Source organism: Ornithorhynchus anatinus, chromosome 10 (genome assembly GCF_004115215.2).
Source record: "Ornithorhynchus anatinus isolate Pmale09 chromosome 10, mOrnAna1.pri.v4, whole genome shotgun sequence".
Classification (NCBI taxonomy): domain Eukaryota; kingdom Metazoa; phylum Chordata; class Mammalia; order Monotremata; family Ornithorhynchidae; genus Ornithorhynchus; species Ornithorhynchus anatinus.
The window spans coordinates 12,162,631-12,187,356 of record NC_041737.1 but is presented as its reverse complement, the minus strand read 5'-3'; the positions used below and the strand labels follow the sequence as shown (position 1 = coordinate 12,187,356).

The window sequence follows — 24,726 nt, the reverse complement described above, 5'->3', positions numbered from 1 at the left end:
CAAAGATTTCTTAAAGAATCGTTTGTGACGGACACTAAGTAGGATCAGAAATAAGCCTTACCGCTGGCCTCGGATTTTAACTAGGTGACAAACTGCCCTAGCCTCCAGGCAAATAAAATGGAAGTATTTAAAACGACAAATGCATTTCCACATTTTGTATGGTGATTCAGTGGTGTTGAGCTTAAAAATCCATTTGCTGTTTTAGTTGGTCTCAAGATGTTTGTTTTCCTCTTTCCCTGAATTTCAGGGTCAATTTGGAACTTTGTAATAAGAACCTCTGTTGAAACATGCATCGTTCTTAATATCTTATCTTCATTTTCTCCAAAGAAAAGAGATGATTGACCCAACGTGGTCTCCAATCCTCTTCCTTAATTACAGAAAAATATCCCAAGAAAATTCACAAACCAACATAAACCACCCGAAGTATACTTCAATAATATTTTCTAAATATTATTGCTTGCTAAATAGGGTTCTCGTCACAATTCGCTCCCTTCCGTGGGATAGGCTGAAGAAACTGAATGGATCAAAACCACGGCCTTTATCAGTGAGGAGTACGAAAGACGGACAACTCAACTATTTCTCACGGAAGAGGTCCGGAGATGAGGTAGAGCTTATACGGAATAAACAGCCGTCGACTAAACTCAGGGCTCGACTCTCACTGGACCCTCGAGACATTTCCAGAATTTGAAGCTGCAGTTATATACAAAGGGAGCAACATCATATTAAAACAGCACACGTGGCCAGAGAGTTGATCGGTTGGTTCTAGTTCGCTTTCCGAGGTTCCCAGAATTTTCCCGGCATCCAGCTTCAATATTAAGCTTATAAAAAGACTTTCCTGAGGCTAGAGTAGGGGGAAGAAGGAGTGCTGAGGAGAAGCTGTGGGAGAAACAGAAACATCCATCTGTCCAAGCACAACCCTGAGTTTCCCTTATGATGATGATGATAATAGTAATAGTCAATCAATGGTATTTATTGAGCGCTTACTGTATGCAGAGCACTGTACTAAGCACTTGGGAAAGTACAATACAACAGAGTTGGAAGGCACATTCCCTGCCCACAAGGAGCTTACAGTCTACGGGGTAGACAGACATCAGGGTTAGAGTAGTTCTGGAAAGTCATATTCCTTCTTTCCTTTCTTGCCCTCTGAGGGGCAAATGATCCCAAGGCCTCTGGCAGATTCTTGGGAGTCTCGAGCTACTGTGCCTTCTCTCTCTCCCCACTCGAGTCCACACTTCACTCTACTTTCTGGATCATTTTTCCCAAAAAAGTTCAGTCCACATCTCCCCATTCCTCATGAACATCCGGTGGTGGAGGAAATGCGGGGAGGCTAGCAGCCAGAGGAGTTCTCGGTGGAGTTTTCAGAAGCAGCATGGCCTAGTGGATACAGCACAGGCCTGGGTGTCAGAAGGTCATGGGTTCTAATCCCAACTCTGCCTCTCGTCTGCTACCTCTACATTAAAAGAAACTCCTTAGCAGTGGCATTAAAACACTCAATCGGCCTGCCCCCTCCTACCTTACCTCACTGATCTCCTAGTACAAGCCAGCCCGCACACTGCGCTCCTCTAATACCAACCTACAACTGTACCTCAGTGGCGTCTAGCTCGCCGATGACCCCTTGTCCACGTCCTCCTTCTGATGAAACTTTTTCCCCCTCCATATAGGATGGACCACCACTCTCCCCACCTTCAAAGCCTTATTAAAATTACATCTCCTCCAAGAGGCCTTGACCAATTAAACCCCCTTTTCCCTTACTCCCTCTCCCTTCTGCATGTCCTCTGCACTTGAATTTTTGCACTTTAAGCACTTGCTACAGCCCTACTTTGGTACATTTCAATAATTCATTTATGTCAAGATCCCCTGGCATGCCCCTCTCTTGAGCTCGCATGCTCCCTTTGAGAAGGAAATGTTTAGGAGGATCAAGTAGAAGATGTTCCCCAGAAACTAAACAATTATTCTCCATCTGCCCAGCTCTGGTCAGAGAAGTCTATCCATTACTGAGAAGTTAATAATGTTGGTATTTGTTAAGCGCTTACTATGTGCAGAGCACTGTTCTAAGCGCTGGGGTAGACAGAGGGGAATCAGGTTGTCCCACGTGGGGCTCACAGTCTTCATCCCCGTTTTACAGACGAGGGAACTGAGGCACAGAGAAGTGAAGTGACATGCCCACAGTCACACAGCTGATAAGTGGCAGAGCTGGGATTCGAACTCATGAATATGACCTCTGACTCCAAAGCCCGGGCTCTTTCCACTGAGCCACGCTCTGAAGTTTTAGGATTCATCATGGTAGGGGGAGAGCCCCGATGTCCAGGCTGACCAGGACTTCACAGGAACCTGGTGAGGAAGACAAAGACTCCGAGGCAATTGGTAGAATCCAAAGTACCTCAAAGAAATGTTCCAGAATAGGGCCATTTTGGGTGGATTTCCGCAAAATAGCAGCCACTTGACATCATCGTGTTATGCTGCATGCTGATATAGGTTATGTGACACCATGTACCTCAATCAATCAATCAATCCATCGTATTTATTGAGCGCTTTACTGTGTGCAGAGCGCTGGGTGAGTACAGCAAAACAATATCAGAGGCACATTCCCTGCCCACACCATCGAAGTTCCTTTTTTTTTTTTGAGTGCTATCGCAGGCCACCATAAAGGCAATGGAAGAACAGGTATTTGAGAAACAAGACCTGTGAGAAAAAGTGAAAGGAAGTGTGATTGTTTCGCCTGAAAGAGCTGGATCAATAGAGACTTAACTGTTACATCAATCCATATGATACTTAAGGATTCCCTTTCCCCCCAAACAGAAAATATAGCTCTACAAATCACAAGGATAAATGAAATGTCCCAGGAGAAAAGCCTTAAACCTAAGCTTTGTTTTGTTTCAGCTTCCTCTACCCCAACCAAGCCTTTTGACCCGATAGCACGGTGACCCGCTGACCTTTTAGCTCCTTCCCTCCCATCTCTCTTCCCTTTCTGAGGCAAAGGCTGGGGGTGGGGGAGGAAACGGGGGAGGCTAGCACTCGGAGGAGTTCTCAGTGGAGTTTTCAGAAGCAGCACGGCCTAGTGGATACAGCACAGGCCTGGGAGTCAGGAGGTCACGGGTTCTAATCCCAACTCTGCCATTTGTCTGCTGCGTGACCTTGGGCAAGTCACTTCACCTCCCTGGGCCTGTTCCCTCATCTGTAAAATGGGGATTGAGACTGTGAGTCCCCTGTTGGACGTGGACTATGTCTAACCTGATTATCCCGTATCTACCCCAGCGCTTAGTACACTGAGCCATGCTACCCGGAGGAGATATCAGTCAGGACACTAGAGGGGCTGGGTCTCCTTGATGCTGCCGATTTCAGCTGCAGCCTCACTGGACTGGACGTGACCATATTCCTAGGACCAAAAAGCAAGCAAAAGAACTGCTGAGCAGCTACTGCAGAGCCCTCTGAAATCCGGCTGGGCTTGACTCGGAACTCTTCAAATAGCTATCTGGACTTGGAACTGTCAATCTTTTATCTGAAAAATTTGCTGCTCAAGGCCATGTTCCAGAGACCTCAGGGAAATCACCATCCCGCTACTGTTTCTGCTCATTTTCCACCTTGGAGCCTCTGAGGTATGGGATATTACTATCCTTGTTTCTGCCCGCACCCGCAATGAACTCATTCTGCTCCCTCCTCACTGACCCGGTCATTAATTATATGCTCAGGTGACGGATACTTGGTAAACGGATTGGACTGAGAATTTGGATGTGCTGGTGAAACTCACACTCCTCTGAATTTGGAGATTTCCCCCTGCTTCCCGACACCATGCTTCAAGGCTTCAGGGCCCAGTCCGTCTACTTCCCGATACAAAGGTTCTCCAGAGTGGAAAGCAGGAAGGTCACAGGCAGCAAAGTGGATAGATTGAACTTTCGGTCCCCTCCCAACCTGTCCTCTCCTTTCGCGGAGGAGCAGTGAAGCAGCCAAAGAATGAGCAGAGGGAGGAAGAAGAAAATTGGGCAAGGACTCTGGATAATTCTCCAAATGGCTAATCCACCCCTGAATGATGAGGGGAGGCGGAGAAATGATTTTCTTCCTGCAGACTTGGAGATGAGGCAAACAACAAGCCATTTGTCTGGGTGGTTAAGACACAATCCTGCCTACAGCCTGGGAGGAGGTGGAAATCACAGCACGCTCTCCCAGCCCCCTGATAAGAGCTCGCCAACAGCAGCTCGCTTGATTTTTTTCCAGTGGACACAATCAGGCCCAGACGCTCTCTGAATGTGCCCATTACTCATCAGATCCTCCTGTCCTGTAAATACTTCCATGGGGAAAACAGGAGAGACATTTATTCTTAATTAAATTTCTCGGCTTTGACCGATACTAATGTTGCTTCACAGTACATGAATCCGAACGCGATGTTTGCATACCTCCCTTTAAGATAAACCAGAACTCTGCTTTCGGCTTGACTTGGGTAGCTGCATTTTGAGTCCTCCAGAGACTGAGGAGCTGCCCAGGAGAGGAAGGAATGATTACAAATTACATTTGATTTCTAATGCGTACTCACTCATGATGAGGATGATGATGGTATTTCTTAAGTGCTTATTATGTGTCAAGCATTGTTCTAAGTCTTGGGGTAGATACAAGCTAATCAGGTTGGACACAGTCCCTGTCCCACATGGGACTCAAAGTCTTAATCCCCATTTTACAGATGACGCAACTGAGGTAAGAGAAGTGAAGTGACTTGTCCAAAGTCACACAGCAGACAGATGACAGAGTTAGGATTAGAACCCAGGTCTTTCTGACTCCCAGGCCCGTGCCCTATCCACTAGGCAGCTACTCCTTTTTCTGCTATTTTCCGTGTCTGTGCCTGGTGAAGTTGTTTGTTGCCTTTCCAGGGCTCGGCAGTGATTGATGAGGATTATCAAGTGACTGTTAGGTTGGTTCACTGAAGGGATTCTCAGGCAGGATTTGCCTTCTGCAAAGGTTCTGTCAACCCTGGAAGCATTTTCAGGGTCGAGAGAGTCTTTTGGCTCAAGAAGGCACTGCTTCCCATGAATAAGGAGAAGGATAAAAACCTTCTCCCCGACACCACCTAATTGACTCCCTAAACTAAACCCAAATGCATTCACCAGAGAGCTTAACCAGGGTGGGAAAAAAAACCAAATCTACCAAACACAAAAGAAACAACAACCGTGCACAGGAACATCAAGATTCTAGGGGATCATAATAATAATAATAGTAATAGTGGCATTTGTTTAGCGTTTACTATGTGCCACGCACTGTGCTAAGTGCTGAGTGTGGATTCAAGCAAGTCGGGTTGGACACAGTCCCTGTCCCACAGTGGGGCTCACAGTCTCAATCCCCATTTAACAGGTGAGGTAACTGAGGCACAGAGAAGTCAAGTGACTTGCCAAAGGTTACACAGCAAACAAGTGGCGGAGCCAGAATTAGAACCCATGAAAACAGAACAATGGCATTTACTGCAGATGAGCCAGCCAGATCCAGAGACGGGCTAGTAGGATTGAGTGAAACAAGACTTCCTGATGAAGGGCAGCCCACAAAAATAGGGAGTAGATATTCTTTTCTGCAGAGGCCTTTCTCTTCGGAATGAAGGTTCCCAGATGTGGGGCTTTGCAGACAATCGCTGGATTCATTCCTCCCTAATCTACCCAGAAGCATTAATGAGCATCCACTGACCTTTTGCTGACCTCTAAAACAGAAGTGCTCTTCCACAATCATCTGGCCACGGGCCCCCGCTAAGACGGACAACAATGGGGATAAAGGAAGTTTCTAAAGGATCCGGAGTGAATCGACAACGGTACCAAAGTCTGAAAAGCTGATTCTCATGGAAGATTTCAGCGCTGGTGTGCCCAGCAATTCTGAAACGTGGAGAAAATCATCGGCCAACCGATGAAATTGGTAAGCGAACACCGATGGCTTACTGCACCTCAGTGAATGTGCCCCAAATCTGCTTGTAAAAAACCAAAGTGCTTCTTGTAGGGCATTTATTAAGTGCTTATGGTGCACTAGGGGCTGGGGTAGGAATAAGATTATGAGATCTGACACAGTCCCTTTTCCCTGTGGAGCTCACGATCTCTCTGATACCCCTTGCAGTGATGAGGAAACCCAGAGATATTAAATGGCTCTAGATTTTTTGTTCCTTGAGGCCATGGATCATATCTACCAACTCTGTTGTGTTATACTGTCCCAAAGTTTTAATACAGTGCTGTGCACACAGTAAGCTTTCAATAAATACCACTAACTGGTTGTACAAGGTCATACGGTAGGCAGTGGCCGAGCTGATACTCAAATCCGGGTCTCCTGACTTCTAGTCTTATTACATTCCTCACATAGGAGAAAGGCATCTTGGGTGCGTCCCAGATTCATCCATTGGCACTTTATTAATTATATATCTCTGAGAGCAAATCCTGAAGGATGCTCAAATAACCGCTGCTACGTATGATGCTGGATGTTGCACTGATCGTCGCTTGATACAATCCAAGCTTTCACAAGCCAATGTCATTATTTGTAAAGATAAAAATAGTAATCATAGTAATGATGACTGTGGTATGTTAAGCACTTTCAATGTGTTCTCTACTAAGCGCTGGGGTAAATATGAGATAATTTGGTCAGACACGGTACCTGTCCCACATGGAGCTCACAGCCTAGGTAGGAGGGAGAACGGGTAACGAGGAAACTGAGGCACTGAAAAGTGAAGTGACTTACCCAAGGTCAAACAGCAGGCAAATGGCGGGGCCAGGATTAGAACCTAGAACTTCTGACTTCCAGCTCTGTGGCCTTTCCATTAGGCCCAGACTGTGAACCCGCTGTTGGGTAGGGATTGTCTCTATTTGTTGCCGAATTGTACGTTCCAAGTGCTTAGTACAGTGCTCTGCACACAGTAAGTGACGAATAAATACGATCGACTGAATGAATCCTAGCCAGGATGACTGATCTGTCGGGGATTTTAGTGTTTGGATCCTGGAATGGAGGCAGCTCATAGGCAATGGGGAAATGTTCAACAAAAATCCCAACTTCACAGGGAGGTATATATGGGAAGAATAGACAAGGGCAAGAAGACACCCAAGCAGCTGTATTTGGAGAACAGAATGAGGCATCTATAGAGAGGGCAGAGCCAACATTTTAAAGACCCAGAGAAGCTCAACCTCAGAAGCCGCTGCAAGGCTGAGGACTCGCCGGGGGGAACAGTGGCAGTCAGAGCAGGAAGGATGGGAGAGGGAGGTGGGAAGGAGAAAGGAGGGAGGAAAAAGAAGCTCATCTGAGCAGGAGTCTGGGGAAGATGCCGAGAGCAAGAGGCAGCATCGCAGTGGCGCTCGGCACTGCAGACTGCCGACGCCGAGTGACAACCAAGCCCGACTTGACACATCCCCAGTGTGGAAGAGGCCTCAGTCCTTGTTGCCCTTCTACCACTTGTCGTGCACGAAAAACATCTCAATGTCCGGAGGACCAAAGGTCAGTTCTGGATAGATGAACGGCGAAATCCAAACCGTTCAAGGGCCCACACTGGTGAAAAGCACCTTTTTAAAAAAAAATTAGAATAGCATCCTGCTCATTTTGCACCATCCTGGCCAATCAGGCAAGGGGACCCAGCAAATATCCACTCTCTCAGCAGGTGTCAGACGCTCCCATAGGACAGTGATTCAACAAAAGAAGTGTTTAGAGATGGTTCTTCCGCCATCTACTCTAGGAAACTCCAACTGCTAACGTTCACCTTTGTCAGGTGAAGACGAAGAACTTGAAACGCTCCTAATTTGCTTTGAAACGAGGCCCCTACTACTCAGAGGTGATGAGCATCCAGATGAATTTCTCGTTACAGTAAGTAATTGCTTCCTTTCATCCAAATCTCTAAATTCCGCTTGAATTTTCAATTCCTCTCTTCATTACCTGCTTCTCTCATAAAGGATCAAACGGCTCATCCAGGCCTTAAAGTCTTTGATGATGTTGCACAAATCAACAGCTGCTGACAAATATTGAGGTGATTAGAGAGCTATTAAACCGATCGCTCCTGGATATTCATCATTATGTCTCAAACCGATGCCTGCACGGGAAGGAGGCAATTGAACACAGCATCCGTTTTTTCCTTTCCTAGTTTTCACTTCCTCGCTGAGGCTTCACTTGGCTACTCTCCCAACTTCCCGGAGCGCTTACCGAGGGAAAGAGGGAGAGGGGGGAAGGCCAGCGTTGCTTAGCTAACTGGACAGTACCAATTCAAGCTCTGACCATGTCCAGTATGTTTTATTTGTCTTCAATCTCGTTTTGGGGTTTTTTTGGCTATTTAAGCGCTTCTCATGTGCCAAGCACTGCACTAAACTCTGGGGTGGATACAAGCTGGTCAGGTTGGACCCAGTCCAAGTCCCACACGGGGCTCACAGTCCCATTTAATAGATGAGGCAACTGAAGCCCAGAGAAGTTAAGTGACTTCCCCAAGGTCACACAGCAGACAGGTGGCAGAGTCGGGATTGGAACCCAAGCCCTTCTGACTCCCAGGCCCGTGCTTTAGCCAGTGGGGCACACTGCTTCTCTTGCCATTAAAAATATAGCCCTAAAATGTGTCTAACCAATTCTGATGCATTGTACTCTCCTAAGTGCTTAGGATAGCTCTGCACAAGGTAAGTGATCAATAAATATGGCTGATTGAGTAGGCAGGCACAAGATGGCCACCTTTCCCTTTATTTCTTTGTCTCTTTCCCGCAGCATGGACTAGTGGAAAGAGCCTGGGGCTGGGAATCAGAGGACCTGGATTCTAATCCTGGCTCCCACATTCATTTACTCATTCATTTAATTGTATTTATTGAGCGCTTACCATGTGCAGAGCACTGTACTAAGCCCTTGGGAAAGTACAATACAACATGAGGAGAGACAATCCCTGTCCACAGCTCGCAGTCTAAAGCCGGGGAGACAGACATGAATACGAGTAAACAGGCATCAATATAAAGAACAGAACCACACACCTGCTGTGTTACCTTGGATAAATGACTAAACTTCTCTGTTCCTCAGTTTCCTCATCTGCAAAATAGGGATTCAATACCTATCATCCCTCCTGCTTAAGTTGTGAGCCCCATATGGTGCCTGATCATCCTGTATCCACCTCAGTGCTTAGTGTGCTTAGTACATACACTGTTTGGAATATAATAAGTGCTTAGCAAATACCACAGTTATTATTTTTATTATTATCCTAGTGGATAGAACACAGGCCTGGGAGTCAGAAGGATCTGGGTTCTCATCCAAGCTCTGCCACATGTCTGCTGTGTGACCTTGGGCAAGTCACTTAACTTCTCTGCGGCTCAGTTAACTCATCTGTAAAATGGGGATTAAGACTGTGAGCCCAATGTAGGATAGGGACTGTGTCCAACCAATTACCTTGTATCTACCCCAGTGGTTACTACAGTGCCTGGCAGATAGTAAGCGCTTAACAGATTTCACAATTATTATTATTATTGTTATTTTCAGTCCATATCCATCCCAAAGCAAGAAACTCTAAAAGGAGCTGGCCTCAAGTGGAGTTTGTCACTGTCCTCCCATTTCTAAGGGACTCCTCAAAGGCACAGCATCTGATGCTCAAACATTAATTTTGTAGTGGACCCAGCAATGGCGTGGGAGTCAGAAGGACATGGGTTCTAATCCTGACTCCATCACTTGTCTGCTGTGTGACCTTGGGCAAATCTCTTCACTTTTCGGTTACCTCATCTGTAAAATGGGGACTAAGACTGCGAGCCCCATGTGGGACACGGACTGTGTCCAACCTGATTTCCTTGTACCCACCCTGACACTTAGTACAGTGCCTGGCACACAGTAAATGCTTAACAAATACCATAATTATTAATTTCATCTGTGGCCACCATCCAAAAGCACTCTGCAGAACACTTATCAATTGCCCACCTCTTGTACTTGGTGAAGAGTTCTTCGGGACTTGCACGTCTTCAATTGAAAGCTGCTAATCGGTGGCCTAGGAGGGAAGTGGATAGAAACCCAGCAGCCCCTAGGGTTACAGGCAGTGTGGGAACCTGCGTGGCCCAGTGGATAGAGCACGGGCCATTCATTCAGTCATATTTATTGAGCGCTTCCCGTGTGCGGAGCACTCTACTAAGCGTTTGGGAGAGTACAACAATAAACATTCCCTGCCCACAAGGAGCTTACTGTCTAGAAGAGTTCTAATCTTGGCTATGTGACCTTGGGCAAGTCACTTCACTTCTCTGTGCCTCAGCTCCCGCATCTGTAAAATGGACTGTGAGCCTTATTCGGGACATGGACTGTATCCAACCTGATTAACTTGGATCTACCCCAGCACTTAGTAAAATGCCTGGTATATAGAAAATGCTTAACAAATACCATTTTTTTAAAAAAGGCAGCCACTCAGTAAACTCAGAGGATGAGGAATAGCAGCAACATCGTTACTAACCAGAGGCATCATGACCAACAATGAATATGCTGTCATTTAGAATGTAGAAAGAATGACAGTTCTAGCCAGGTCACTGAAAGGTCTCACACAAATCAGGAGTAGCAACTCAAATGGAAATGAATTTCCAGTCATTTGCAGACGATGATAAAATAGTGATTGTCAATAGTATAACAAGAGGGATAGAATTCCATAACCCCAAGCTTGCGAGAAGCATGACTTAAGTAAGTTAAAAGACCGATAACAGTAATCATCAGTGGTGGGGGGAATAACATGTGATACTGTTCTGAAAGAAGTTAGGATTTGGGCAAAGGGAGTAGAGAAAGATTTCATATTTAAATAAGAGGCAAGGATTCTTCACAGCGGACTTTGGTCGAAGGCCAAAGCAGTGATTGCTTACATACTCACGGAAGAATTTCTAAAGCACTTGGTAGATGAAAAGTGTTATTTAAGTGCAAAATATTACCAGTGGGTAGTCTATCAATATTTATGTTTGACTATACCCAGGAGAAAATCACGTAAGAGCTACATTATTCATAGACCTCTTGCAAAAAAAATACAAAAAGCCTTTAATAAGAACAGCAATATTGACTAAGGGATCAATATATCTCTTTTTTTGGAACTGCACATTCCTGAAGATTAGAAAACCTCAGAAATAAAATGTATTGAAAAATGCAACCACGGGTCTTTAAAAAGTAAGTGTGCTAAAGAGAGAGAAATAAAGGAGAGTTTTTAAGGAAAGATAAAGGGAAAATGCAAGCCTTAAACAGACTATTCTGGTGTCATGGAAAGTTGCCAATGGAGAAAGGCAACGGTCAGAAACAAGGTAGACAAAAAAAGTCCTAAATTCAACAACAAACTCATCTCAGACATGTACATCCAAGGATAATACCAGAACCAGTTCTGGAAACAATTAGGGGAAAATAATTCCCAAGGTGAATCATGGAAACGTTTGAGCAGAGATAACCTAGGACCAGGATATTAGATTGTAAGCTCTTTGAAGGCAGGCAATATATGTTTTACTTCTGTTGTCCCCTCAAACAATTTAGTGCCCTACTTTCTAATCAGAAAGTGCTCAGTAAATACCACTGATTGACCGATACTACACCCAGTTCTATAAAGAGCAACAGTGGAAAGAGCACGGAACTGGGAGTCGGAGGACCTGGGTTCTAATCCCAGCTCCACCACTCACCTGCTTTGCGATCCCGGGCAAGTCACTTAATCTCTCTTTGCCTCAGCTTCCTCAACTATAAAATGGGGATTCAATAGCTGTTCTCCCTCCTACTTAGACTGTGAGCCCCATGTGGGACAGGGACTGTGTCCAACCTGATTAACTTTCATACACCAGTGCTCAGCAGAGGTTTTGACATAGTAAGTGTATATTGTTGTTATTATTAATATTGTTAAAAATGATAAAAATAGTATTTGCTAAGTGTATTAACAAATGATGTAATAAGTATTATTATGATTATAACATGGAGGTTGCATTCTTGCAGAACCCCACTACAAGGAAACTCACATTTTGGTACTCACTATGTCCCAAACCACTTCAAGCCATAATCATCAGTGGTATTTGAGTGCTCACTATATGCAGAGGACTGTGCTAAGTCCTTGGTAGAGTACAACAGAGTTAGCAGACATATTCCCAGCCAAGCACTGCTTCTTATAAGTCAAGCACTGCTTCTTCCAACACCATACCCACTTTACCTCCAAATTCCTTAATTTCCTAACAATATTCTAGCCAAAACATGTAATACAAGCCCCGAATAGGGCAGAACTCAAAGTAGGAAGCATTATTCTATTCAAAATGCTGGGCCTAACAGGTTCAACACCCAAGATGAACAGGTTTTGGGCAGTGACGGGAAAGAACCAATACAATTCAGGGCTTAGACCAGTGCTTGACACAAAGTAAGTGCTTAGCAAATATAATAATGAGGAGAAGCAGGAGGAGGAAGAGAAGGAGGAGGAAGAAGAGGGAGAAGAAGGAAGGGGAAGGAGGAGGGGGAGGGGGAAAAAGGGAGAAAAGGAGAAGGAGGAGGAGAGGGAGGAGGGAGCAGGGGGAAGAGGAGGAGGAGGAGAGGGAGGAGGGAGCAGGGGGAAGAGAAGGAGGAGAGCTCTAAAATCACTGAAGCTGCTTGGAAGAAAACTTCCTTCTTTCAAAAATACACAAAGTGTTCCGTAGTCTTTCTAAGCCGTGTCATGAATGACCTCAAACTGCAGTAGCAGCAGAGAACAAGCTGGCTTCCTTGCAAGGTACCAAAGTGTTGACCACATCCGCTCTTCTGCCAACAAACAGAACATTTCAAAGACTACCAAATCCCAGTTGGTTTTGTGTTCATCATTTTCAAGTCTTACTGTTGTGTTTGACACAACACACTCTTCCTCCCTCTAAGCCAGGATGCGGGCTTGTTAGAGGAGTCTAGTGCCTCTGCTCCTTTGGATCAAAACTCCCAATTCCCAGCTCATTCTTATTTCTTCTGAACAATCTCAACATTTTTCCATTTCGAGCACCTGTCAAAAATCACTAAAATCTGGCTCCCATCCGAGATCAACAGTTTTTTTTAATCTGTATGTGTAACCATAAGAAAATGCTTTTTGTTTCAGAAAAAAATGAATGGGTATGGCAGGACTCATAATTTGCCTAAAACAGTACAAAATAAGAGAAGATATATCTTCCCTCAGATGTTGATACTTAAGTCACTATCAGGATTACATTGTAATGAGATAACGGTTCATTAAGGCAGTCTTGATTTTCCTTTGTTATGTAAAAACTAAACACTCTAGAGGGAGAATTCTTTATTGAGTTACAGTTACCCTCCAAGGATAGAGCAAATGAGAGATCATTAAAAATGTTTAAGTTCAATTATGCAGCATACCCAGACACTGAATCAAAATACAATAGAACAAATCCACTCCTGAAACTCTTCTCATCAGATGCTTTGCTCTTCAAGACAAGCAAGAAACCTTCTCTCTGGTTGTGTTGATTTTCTTAGCAAGAAGGCCAAGGATCCTGAATGAGGTTCCTTGAGAGAAGCAGCAGGGCTTAGTGGACAGAGCATGGGCCTGGGAGTCAGAAGGACCTGGGTTCTAATCCCGGCTCCGCCACCTGTCTCTGTGTGACCTCGGGCAAGTCACTTCCATTCTCTGTGCCTCAGCTCCCTCATCTGTAAAATGACGATTAAATTGTGAGCCCCATGTGGGACAGGGACTGATTAGCCTGTATCTATCCCAGCATTTTGTACAGTGCCTGTCACATAGTGTAAACACTTAATAAATAGCATTAATAAAAAGCGAGGAAGCAATAAGCCTTTCAGTCCTGGAGAACTAACACTGAGAAGCAGCGTGGCTTAAGGAAAGAGCTTGGGCTTGGGAGTCAGAGGTCGTGGGTTCTAATCCCAGCTCCGCCACTTTTTTTTTGTTGTTGGTATTTGTTAAGCGCTTACTATGTGCAGAGCACTGTTCTAAGCGCTGGGGTAGACACAGGGGAATCAAGTTGTCCCACGTGGGGCTCACAGTCTTTAATCCCCATTTTACAGATGAGGTAACTGAGGCGCAGAGAAGTTAAGTGACTTGCCCACAGTCACACAGCTGTGGTCACACTTGTCTGCTGTGTGACCTTGGGCACGTCACTTAACTTCTCTGGGTCTCATTTACCTTATCTGTAAAATGGGGATTAGAAAAAACTGTGACCCCACGTGGGACAATCTGATTATCTTCTATCTACCCCAGTGCTTAGAACAGTGCTCTGCCCAGAGTAAGTGCTTCACAAATACCATAATTATTAATTATTATTACATCCTGGGGAGTTATACTTGTACTGGTGAACCAATTGGTGAACCAATTGGGCTTATGTGTTAAAGAATCGATCAATGCTATTTACTGAGTGCTGGGCACTGTGGTCAGGGAACGTAACTACTACGTTATATTTTATGCTCCCAAGTGCTTAATACAGTGCTCCACACACGGCACTCAATAAATATGATCGAGCGATTACTAAACGCTTGGGAGAGCACAATACAACAGAGTTGGTAGACATTCCCCCGTCCACAACGAGGTGAGCTCAGTCCCATTCTCTCAGGGCCGAAAAACACTTCCTGGAAGAGAGTTCCTATGGAAAGAGAAACGATCCAAACCTTAGGGCGATGGTTAGTTTCTCACAGCGAGTATGTATAACATATATATACATATTATATATATATATTCCCCCACTCCCTCTGCTTACCCTCCTCCCCGCCCCAAAGCACTAGGGTATATATGTACATATTTATTATTGTATTTATTTTATTAATGATGTGTATATATCTATATCTCTATTTATTTATTCAATGCTATTGATGTCTGTGTAATTGTTTTGTTTTGTCTGTCTCCCCCCTTTTAGACTGTGAGCCCACTGTTGGGTAGGGATTGTCTCTGTTGCCAAATTGTATTTTCCAAGCACTTATTACAGTGCTTTGCACCCAGTAAGCGCTCAATAAATACGATTGAATGAATAATATATGTAGCATGCTCAATCCTGTGGCCTTATGGTTTGAGAGAGTTGCTATTCCTCCCCAGGTGCCTACCATTCTCCGGGAGTATCCTTGGCCCCTGGGATCGGTAGACTCACCAGTAAACAGGGGATTATTTTTACACACTCTCCCAAGTGCTTAGTACAGTGCTCCCCACACAGTAAGCACTCAGCAAATACGACCGAATGAAATACAATCGAACATACACACAGAAACCCTAAACCATCTAAAGGTTTCCATTATCAGCGATGTCACTGTAAACTTCTTCACATGTCCGGGACAAAAACCGGCAGCCAAAATGGAAAAGACCCTCAAAAATATTTTTTAAAATACTTGAAATACTTCATTAAGGACTCATTTCCCCTTAATCCGTTACTGAATGTTTGAAATACTTGATATCCATTCTCAAACTGTTTAGGAGAGAAATAACCACTTTCTATATTTCGGGGTGATTACTGTGGTTACGATTTTACCCACTGTCCACTCCAGAATAAACACTGAGTGCTCTTGGTGTACAGTGCTGTCATTGTCTACCGGTGAACTAGCTATTTCCTGAGCATTCCCTTTCAACTGCATCGGACCAGGCATAAAACGGATTTATGTTCTTTATGAAATATTCTGGCGTTTTAAAATCCGTCTAAATAGAAAATAAAGTATTACTAAATTATATTTAAAACAGAGTAATACAGATCTTTTCAGTTCCATTTCTCCTAATTATACCCCAATTACTCCCTGGTCATAAAAAGGCCCTCACCATGCTAAGTAAAGAGAATAACCACCATCCTTGGTGAGAGCCAAATGAGGCTGGAGCTTTTCAACTCATGAAGCCCAGTGGATAGAGCACAGGCCTGGGAGTCATAAAGACCGGCGTTCAAATCCCGGCTCCGCCATTTGTCTGCGGTGTGATCTTGGGAAAGTCAAGAGTCTGGGAGGGTACAATATAACCGAGTTGATAGACACGTTTCCTGCCTACAAAGACCTTGGAGTCTAGAGGGAGCTTATAGTCGCTTTGCTTCTCTGTGCCTCAGTCACCTCATCTGTAAAATGGGGATTAAGATTGTGAGCCCCATGCGGGACACGGACTGTGTCCAATTGATTAGCTTGTATCTACCCCAGCTCTTAGTACAGACTTAGCACATAGTAATCACTGAATAAATACAATTAAAAATACCATAAAAATACCCTGTATGTAGCAGATAAGCAGGGTGCACAAAACCCCTTTAAGATGGGGACTCCAAAGCCCAGTGTTGATCAAGTCCTGACTCCAGTCAGCCCAACCCTACCCTGGATAGCCATCAGTGCCGACTGCAAGGAAATCAAAGGTTGTAGCTGCAGCCCTGACTGCAGAGGGAGGAAACAACTGCGGTGGATTTTTTTCGGTTGATATTGTTATGCTGCCCTGTGGCTTTGTGATATGTAATGGTTTCGTATTTCACTGTTATTGCCCTGTGCCTCTGAATTTCGATTGTGAGCTTTTGTGTGTGTGTGTGTGTGTGTGTGTGTGTGTGTGTGTGTGGTATTTGTTAAGCGCTTCCTATGTGCCAGGCACTGTTCTAAGCACTGGGGTAGATACAAAGTAATCAAGTTGGACACAGTCCATACCCCGCATGGGACTCACAGTCTTCATCCTCATTTTAGAGATGAGGTAACTGAGGCACAGAGAAGTTAAGTTGACTTGCCCAAAGTCCCACAGCAGACAAGTGGTGGAGCTGAGATTAAAACCCAGGTCCTTCTGACTCCCAGGCCCATGCTCTATCCGCTCGGTCGTGCCGGTTCTCGTGTGAGGGTTAGTTGTAAGAGCTGTAAAGGTTAGCAATCAATAGTATTTATTGAGCACTTACTATGTGCAGAGCACTGTCCTAAGCGCTTGGGAGAGTACAATACAACAGAGTTGGCAGACACATTCCCTATCCACGAGCTTACAGTCTAGAGGGGGAGACATGGTAAAACCAAAAGCAGATGGGGAAACAGCAAAGCCTAAGGGCATGTCTGGGGGTTTAGGGGTGAGGTAAGTATTAAAGTGTATTGGGGTAGATACCCGAGTGCGGAGATTCATTCAATTCTATTTATTGAGCGCTTACTGTGTGCACAGCAATGTACTAAGCGCTTGGGGGAGTACAATATAACAGTAAACTGACATATTCCCTGCCCACAACGAGCTTACAGTCTAGAGGATGACACAGTGGGGAGGGAAATGAGGGACTAGTCAGGAAAGGCTTCTCGGAGATGTGATTTCAGTAGGTCTTTGAATATAGGGAAAGCGATGACCTGTCAGATTTGAAAGGCCAGAGAGAGGATGTGGGTTATGGGCTGGTGGCAGGATAGGCAAGATAGGCTCAGTGAGTAGGCTGGAGCTAAAGGACTGTGCGAGCTGGGTTGTAGTAGTGCTTAACAAATACCATTTTTTAAAAAATATTTAAGGGCGATGAGAGGAGATGGGTACGGGCTGGGCTAGGAGCCCAGGGAAATCAAGCTGAAGAGCTAAGGACCTGGGGTTTGAAGGTCTTAGAATTCTAGCTTTCCCAACTATAAACAATCCTCCTCCAGTCCCCTTTTCCTCCAGTACCTAATAAACACCCCTAAAGCCCCTAATAAACACTTTTAGTACTGCTACTATTACTTCTACTAGTCTCCATCCTGCCACTCTCACCGCAGGCTCTCAGGCCTGGAAACTTGGCCAACAGGGAAAAAAAAAATTCTTCTTTTTTATGGTATTTGTTAAACCCTCAGTATATGCCAGGCAATGCACTAAGCACTGGGGTAATAAGCTGATACAAGCTCATCAGGTTGGACCGTCCATGTCCCACAAAGCGCTCACAGTCTTAATCCTCATTTTACAGATGAGGGAACTGAGGCACAGAGAAAGTAAATGAGGTGCCCACAGTCACATAGCAGAGTGGTGGAATACTCAGGTCCTCTGATTCCCAGATCCATGCTCTTTCCACTAGGTCATGCTGCTTGGCTGGATTTGCAAGTGTGTTGCCAAGAACAAGGATGGAAGCAGGGATCCCCAGCCTCCGCTGGGACTGTGACTCAGCCCCGCCCATCCTTTGGGTACCACTGCCAATTTGACCAATTACCTTGGCCCCAGATTCCTTATAAACCATCAGTCAATCAATCCTATTTATTGAGCACCTACTGTGTGCAGAGCACTGTATTAACCACTCAGGAGAGCGTACTATAACAGAATTGGTAGACATGTTCCTTGCCTACAAGGACCTTATGTTTGGAAAGGGAATGTACTCTCCTAAAGCTCAACAAATAGCACCAATTGACTGATGAAGTGGAAACCCTAACCCTTCCACTGGACGACCTTTCCCTTGACAATCGCCAACACGGCTCAGTACTTTATCACCTTCCCTACTGCAAAATCAGAGCAGGGAATTGGTAATTCTCACACAGGGCCTTGTGAAACAGGACAAAAAGAGAAGTGAATTTCTCTGACCAAGACTGTAATTGAATTTTTAGAGCATGTCTCTAACTAGATTAATTTTTCCTCTTATATTCCACTCTCACAGCCAATAGATGGAGGTTGGAAAGGAGTCTAAGGAGCTTAGCTCAGCAGCGGAAGAGAAGGCTATGAAAGCATAGACCCAATAAGAATAATAATCGTGATCTGTTAAGAGTTTGCTACGGACCAGGCACTGTACTAAGCACTGGGGTGGATACAAGATAATCAGGTCGGACACAGTCCGTGTCCCAACGTGATGCTCAGAGTCTAAGTAGGAGGGAGGACAGGTCAGTACAGCAAGGCAAGGAATACTGATGCTTGATAAACCACCTGTTTGGCTTCTGATCTGATGTTTTAAGCCCCAAGGCTGGCAAGGTATATACTGAATTGTACTCCTCATTGTCCGCTTTCTAGGAGAGGTGGTTTTTTTTGTCCAGAAAATATTCCACGTTCTTCACTGTCTCACCATGAACCCCATTTGTCCAACCTGATTAGCTTTTATCTACCCTAGCGCTTAGTACAATGCCCACACATAGTAAGCACTCAACAAATACTGTAAAAAACAGTAGGCACGCAACAAATACCACTGATTAATTGACGGCTTCTGTCATCACCGCTGGGTAAGATTTCAGTCTCTGGTGGCACAGGGCACTTCCCTTTTACTAAAGAAGAGAAATGAAGAATTTAGGCCTTGACTGAATTTGCCACGAGTGAATATTTACTGCTAGTTCATCAGCCAGGGAAGCAACTTTCTAACTTTCTGAGCACGGGTCCGTGCAGAAGCCACTGGTTCCTGGGAGCAATAGGGCCCCAGGGTTGCAGGTTTTCAACCCTGCCCCTCCTGATGGACCCCACCCAACCCTCAGTTGTCCTGGGCCAACCAAACCCACTGGACCAGGCGCTCCCCTACCTCAAAGCCTTACCGAAAGCACATCTCCTCCAAGAGACCTTCCCTGATCAAGCCCTCCTTTCCTCTTCTCTCTCTCTCTTCTGGGTCGTCCTGATTTGCTTTCTTCACAGCACTTATGTCTACATCACAAATTTATCTATTTATATTAACATCTGTCTCCCCCTCTAGACTTTAAGCTCACTGTGGGCAGCTTATACACTCTCCCAAGCTCTTAGTACAGTGCTCTGCACACAGAAAGCACTCAATAAATACGATTGATTGTCTAGGAGGGTGACATTTTTTATTCTTCCCACGTGGACTCAGTGAAATGCTTGTCTTCCAGATGAGTAGCTAGCCTGCCCATGTGGTGACATGCAGAAGACTGTGGGAAGCCTTGAATTCGGCTCCATTAACTCTGTCTAGGAATGACCGGAGAGGCACAGGCCAGCTGGAGAACAGAATTTAAATGAGACTTGGAAACAACGGGAATTAGATTTAACCTGTTGGCTGGCTTAGGAAGAAATGGATTTCCCGGCATTCATGGGAAAGCCACAGCCGATGATTTGAACAGTAACTTAGGGCAGGCTGTGTGCAGCCAAGTATATTTATCTGAAAGGTCGATCTAGCTTGGCTCCTGAAAGTTATGATTTTCCTAATGCTAAACGATGCTTCTCTTGTATTGTTTCTTGCTCTAAAGGCAGTGACCACGGTATTAAAATGCACACCGCCGTCTTTCCTTCTGCATCTCTCTGTTTTCTAAGTCTCCTCTTTATCATTCATTGTTCAAATGGAATGTCTTCCTTTTCTTGATTTCTAACTGTGAGATGCTCAGCTCCAATCAGAGTCGTCGTGATCTGGATTTAGTTCCTGCTAATGATTAGCTGGTGCCTGGATAGCAGTGTTTATTTTTTTTTACGGTATTTATTAAGCGGTTACTATGTGTCAAACACTGTTCTAAATGCTGAGGAAGATACAAGTTCATTAGATTGGATGCAGTTCTTGTCCTGCATGGGGCTCACAGTCCAAGTACGAGGGAGAATAGGAGAACCGAGGCCCAGAGAAGTGAATGATACATCCAAGGTCCGCCGTCGACCCCTGGGCCACGTCCTCCCGTGGTCCTGGAATGCCCTCCCTCCTCACCTCCGACAATCTAATTCTCTTCCCCTCTTCAAATCCCTACTTAAAGCTCACCTCCTCCAAGAGCCCTTCCCAGACTGAGCTCCCCGCCTTTTTCCCTCTGCTCCCTCTACCCCCCCTTCACCTCTCCACAGCTAAACCCTCTTCTCCCGCCTTTCCCTCTCCTCCTCCCCCTCTCCCGTCCCATCCCCTCAGCACTGTACTCGTCCACTCAACTGTATATATCTTCATCACTCTATTTATTTTGTTTAATGAGATGTACATCACCCTGATTCTATTTAGCCCAGCATGGCCTAATTTATGCAGCACAGGCCTGGCAGTCAAAACGACCTGGGTTCCAATCCTGGATCTGCCAATCGTCTGCCGTGTGACTTTGGGCAAGTCACTTCACTTCTCTGGGGCTCAGTTCCCTCATCTGTAAAATGGGGATTGAGACTGGGAGCCCCATGTGGGACAGGGCCTGTGTCCATCCTGATTAGCTTCTACCTACCCCAGCTCTTAGTAAATATGGTGACTGCAACATAGTTAGCACTTAATCAATACCTTAAAAAAAATAAGCCAGTGCATGTTACCTCTCCTCCCTCCTAGCCTCCCCGCTGCACACACAGACGAGATAGGGACAGAGATTCAGGGTCAGGTTGTGAGAACCGCTGCTCTTTATCACAGAAAATTTAGGAAGTTGTTCCGCATGCTGCAAAGATCATTTTAAAAGACTGCCAAGGGCATCCAGAGGACAGCCTGTTACTCAATTTCTAATATACGAAACTGGGGCATCTGGGACATTTCTGCCAGAGGTTCACTGGTCGGGCGCACCAGCCAACTGGGAGAGTTGCTTTGATTAGTTACCACATTCACAGGAATAAAGGGAGCTTCTCTAGTCCCACAATCACTTTAAAACCCACAGAGGAACTGCACGACACCTAGCTAAACAAACGCTTTTCCACACAAAGATGCCGTGCTTGACTACCGCTGACCGGGCCTAAAGCTAAGGAGACAAAGGAGGGGGTTCTGCCTCCCACGGTGGGGGCGGTTTTCCTGTCCTTTCCGTTGGCACTGGCCGTCACAGACCGGCCGACATCACACCTAACCAGCAGCTCTGCCCTTTTCTGAGGAAGGGGCAGCACAGACCTTGGTCTCGTAGCTTCTTCCCCAACATCCGTGCCCCAGAGGGGCCAGAAAACCCAGGCTGGAATTTCAGGAGGCTGAGAAAGCAGCCCCTTTCCCATTCCCAGGCACCAGGTAGACTCCGGGATTTCCACTCAAGTCTAGGGAGTTTCAGAAAAAGGGGAAAAGAGTAGGCGGAGAGATCTAGAGTGGAAACAGCATAAGCCTCAGAGTGAGGAGTCCTGTTCATTCAATCAATTTTTTTATGGTATTTGTGAGAAGCAGTGTGGCTTCTCAGTGTGGCAAGAGTAGGGGCTTGGGAGTCAGAGGATGTGGGTTCTAATCCCCGCTCTGCCACTTGTCTGCTATGTAACCTTGGGCAAGCTACTTTACTTCTCTGTGCCTCAGTTACCTCATCTGTAAAATGGGGATTCAAACTGTGAGCCCCACGTGGGACAACTTGATTACCCTATATCTTCCCCAGCACTTAAAACAGTGCTTGACAGCACATAGTAAGTGCTTAACAAATACCATAGTTATTATTATTACTATTATTATTATGTGTCAAGCATTGTTCAAAACACTGAGGTAGTTACAAGTTAATCAGGCTGATACATGGAGCTCACAGTCTAAGTAGGAGGGAGAATGGGTGCTGATTCCCCCATTTTGCAGTTGAGGAAACTGAGGCACAGAGAAGTTAAGCGACTTGCCCAAGGTCACCCAGAAGGCAAGTGATGGATCCGGGAAGCTCATCCTCTAGATTGCAAGCTTATTTTGGGAAGGGAATGTGTCTCTTTATTGCTATTTTGTACTCTCCCAAGTGTTTAGTACAGTGCTCTGCACATAAGAAGCGTTCGATAAATACAATTGAATGAATGATTTAGAACCCAGGTCTTCTGGCTCCTAAGCCCATGGTTTATGCAGTAGGCCACGCTGCTTCCCATTGAGCACTTACTGTGAGCTAAGCACAGTACTCGGAGCTTGGGAGAGTACACGAGAGTTGGTAGACACAATCTCTCCCCACAAGGAGCTAAGAGCCTACCGAGGGAGAAAGGCATTAAAATAATTTTTACAGGAAGGGGAAATGGGAGAGTTTTAGCTCTGATCCCGGCCTACTGTGGGACCTGGATGCTCACTTAACATCTATGTAGCTAGTTTCCTCATCTGTAAAATGTAGCCAAGGTAGATGGTGAGCCCGACCCCTTAAACCGAGAACCCTATGCGGAGCAGGGACTGTGTCCATATATAACTAGCATTTAACACAGTGCTTGGTTCAAAGTGAGCACTTAATTAATACTACCAAAGGAAATTCAGGTAACTATTTGGGTTAGTTAAATTAAAAAAAAAACACATTAAATCCCCAGGCCATACTTCCTGGCCCTGCCAAAGGAAAATCCCAGATTTTCAGATGAAAAGAGAGTCTACTAAACCAGTAATTATGGTAGCTGCATTTTGTTCTGAGTTGCCTGAAAGAATTAATCCATGAAAAGCTATTTTGCTTTCAGCTAACTGAATTTAAAGAGATTTATGATACACAGTGTTGTTTATCCTTAGATTGGTCTTGGTTACTGACTACAGGGCCAAAAGTTGTATAGAAAAACATCGCAAAGAAAAGTTACCGAAAATGCCATAGGCCTTTAAAAAATTCCAGGTATTTCACGCAATATGGAAAATGGAACTGGAGCCGGGGTCTGAGTCATGATGGATTAAGATTGAGCTAAACTGGCAACTCATCAATCAGTAGCATTTAATGACTGCCTACCTTATGCAGAACACTGTACCAAGTGCTTGAGAAAGTAGGAGTTTACAATCTTAAGGAGAGACAGACCTATAATAAATTACAGATAGGAGGAAGTGTAGTAGTAGAGAATGGAAAACAAAAAGGCAGCAGGAGGGAGGGAGTTGAGTGCCAAAACTACTGAAGTAATAGTTGGTACCTGGGGAGAAATTAATGGGGGAAAGTTTCTTGGAGGAGATGGGATTGCAGGAGGGCTCTGAAGATTCATCCCCTTGATTCTATTTATTGCTATTGTTTTTATCTGTCTGTCTCCCCCGATTAGACTGTAAGCCCGTCATTGGGCAGGGACTGTATCTGTTGCCGATTTGTACATTCCAAGTGCTTAGTACAGTGCTCTGCACATAGTAAGCGCTCGATAAATACTATTGAATGAATGAATGAATGAATGAAAAGATGGGAATAGCTGGGGTCTCCCCGCTGGGATTCAACCAGACCCCGGCCCTAACTCCTGAATCTCCAATCCAACTGCGGCCTGCGTGTAGAGCTTGAATTCCTCAAGCAGTTTGGGATCTCTCCCTCAAGGACCTCCAGTGGTTGCCCATCCGCCTCCACATCAAACAGACACTCCTTACCATCAGCTTTAAAGCCCTGGGTCCGCCGGCCCCCTCCTTTCTTACCTCCTACTGCTCTGACGCTGAGGGTCCCTTCTCTCTGCCGAGCCTACGTGTGAACACTCTTCCCAAAGCTCCGGTGGCGGTGGCCGAGCAGCCCGTCCCAGCTTCCCTAAACCGGGTAGGCTGCTAGCGATGGAAAGATAGCCTTTCAATTAAGACCCGAAGCTGAATGTCCAATTCCAATTTTTCCAGATTACTTCCTTTACAAGTGTCTTGGAAGCCACCATTTTCTTCCAGATGCGAGACTGCTTGAAGCGCCTGCAGGTCAGGCAATTTTGTTCTGAAAGATGATACCTCGTGATATAGATTTTCCTCCCTCAGACATGGCCCAGCCATCTCAATTATTAGGATCGTTCTGAAGGCTATTTTGAGACTTTAAATAAACTTCCCAAGGGGGGTCCCTGCTACACAGTGATGTAAAGAAAAGAAAGTAAAGAAAATGTCAGATGGTCTTCATGGCTGTTTTCTCCTTCAGTGTTACTTTTTCCTAATGACCAGTCCTTCTCCCCCCCAAAATCATGAAAAGATTCCGTGCCGTACGTTCCCTTGTGGCAAAAGGAGAAGATGATCAAGGCTGGCACCACCCTCGTGGTACGTCATTTTTTATGGTATTTATTAAGTGTTCACTATATGCCAGGCACTATACTAAGTGCTGGGGTAAATACAGGTTATTCAGGTTGGACCCAGTCCCTGTCCCACATAGGGCTCACAGTTTTAACCCCCATTTTTCAGATGTGGTAACTGAGGCAAAAAGAAGTTAAGTGACTTGCCCAAGGTCACACATCTGACAAGTGGAAGACCTGGGATTAGAACTCAGGTCCTTCTTACTCCCAGGCCCGTGCTC

The 24,726-nt window shown here is 45.2% G+C and overlaps 1 protein-coding gene across 11 annotated transcripts in view; it reads right to left on the bottom strand.

Moving 5' to 3' along the window:
- Positions 1-24,726, bottom strand: part of PAM (peptidylglycine alpha-amidating monooxygenase) — a 180,813-nt gene that overhangs the window by 93,069 nt on the left and 63,018 nt on the right. The gene's annotated exons all lie outside the window — the stretch shown is intronic.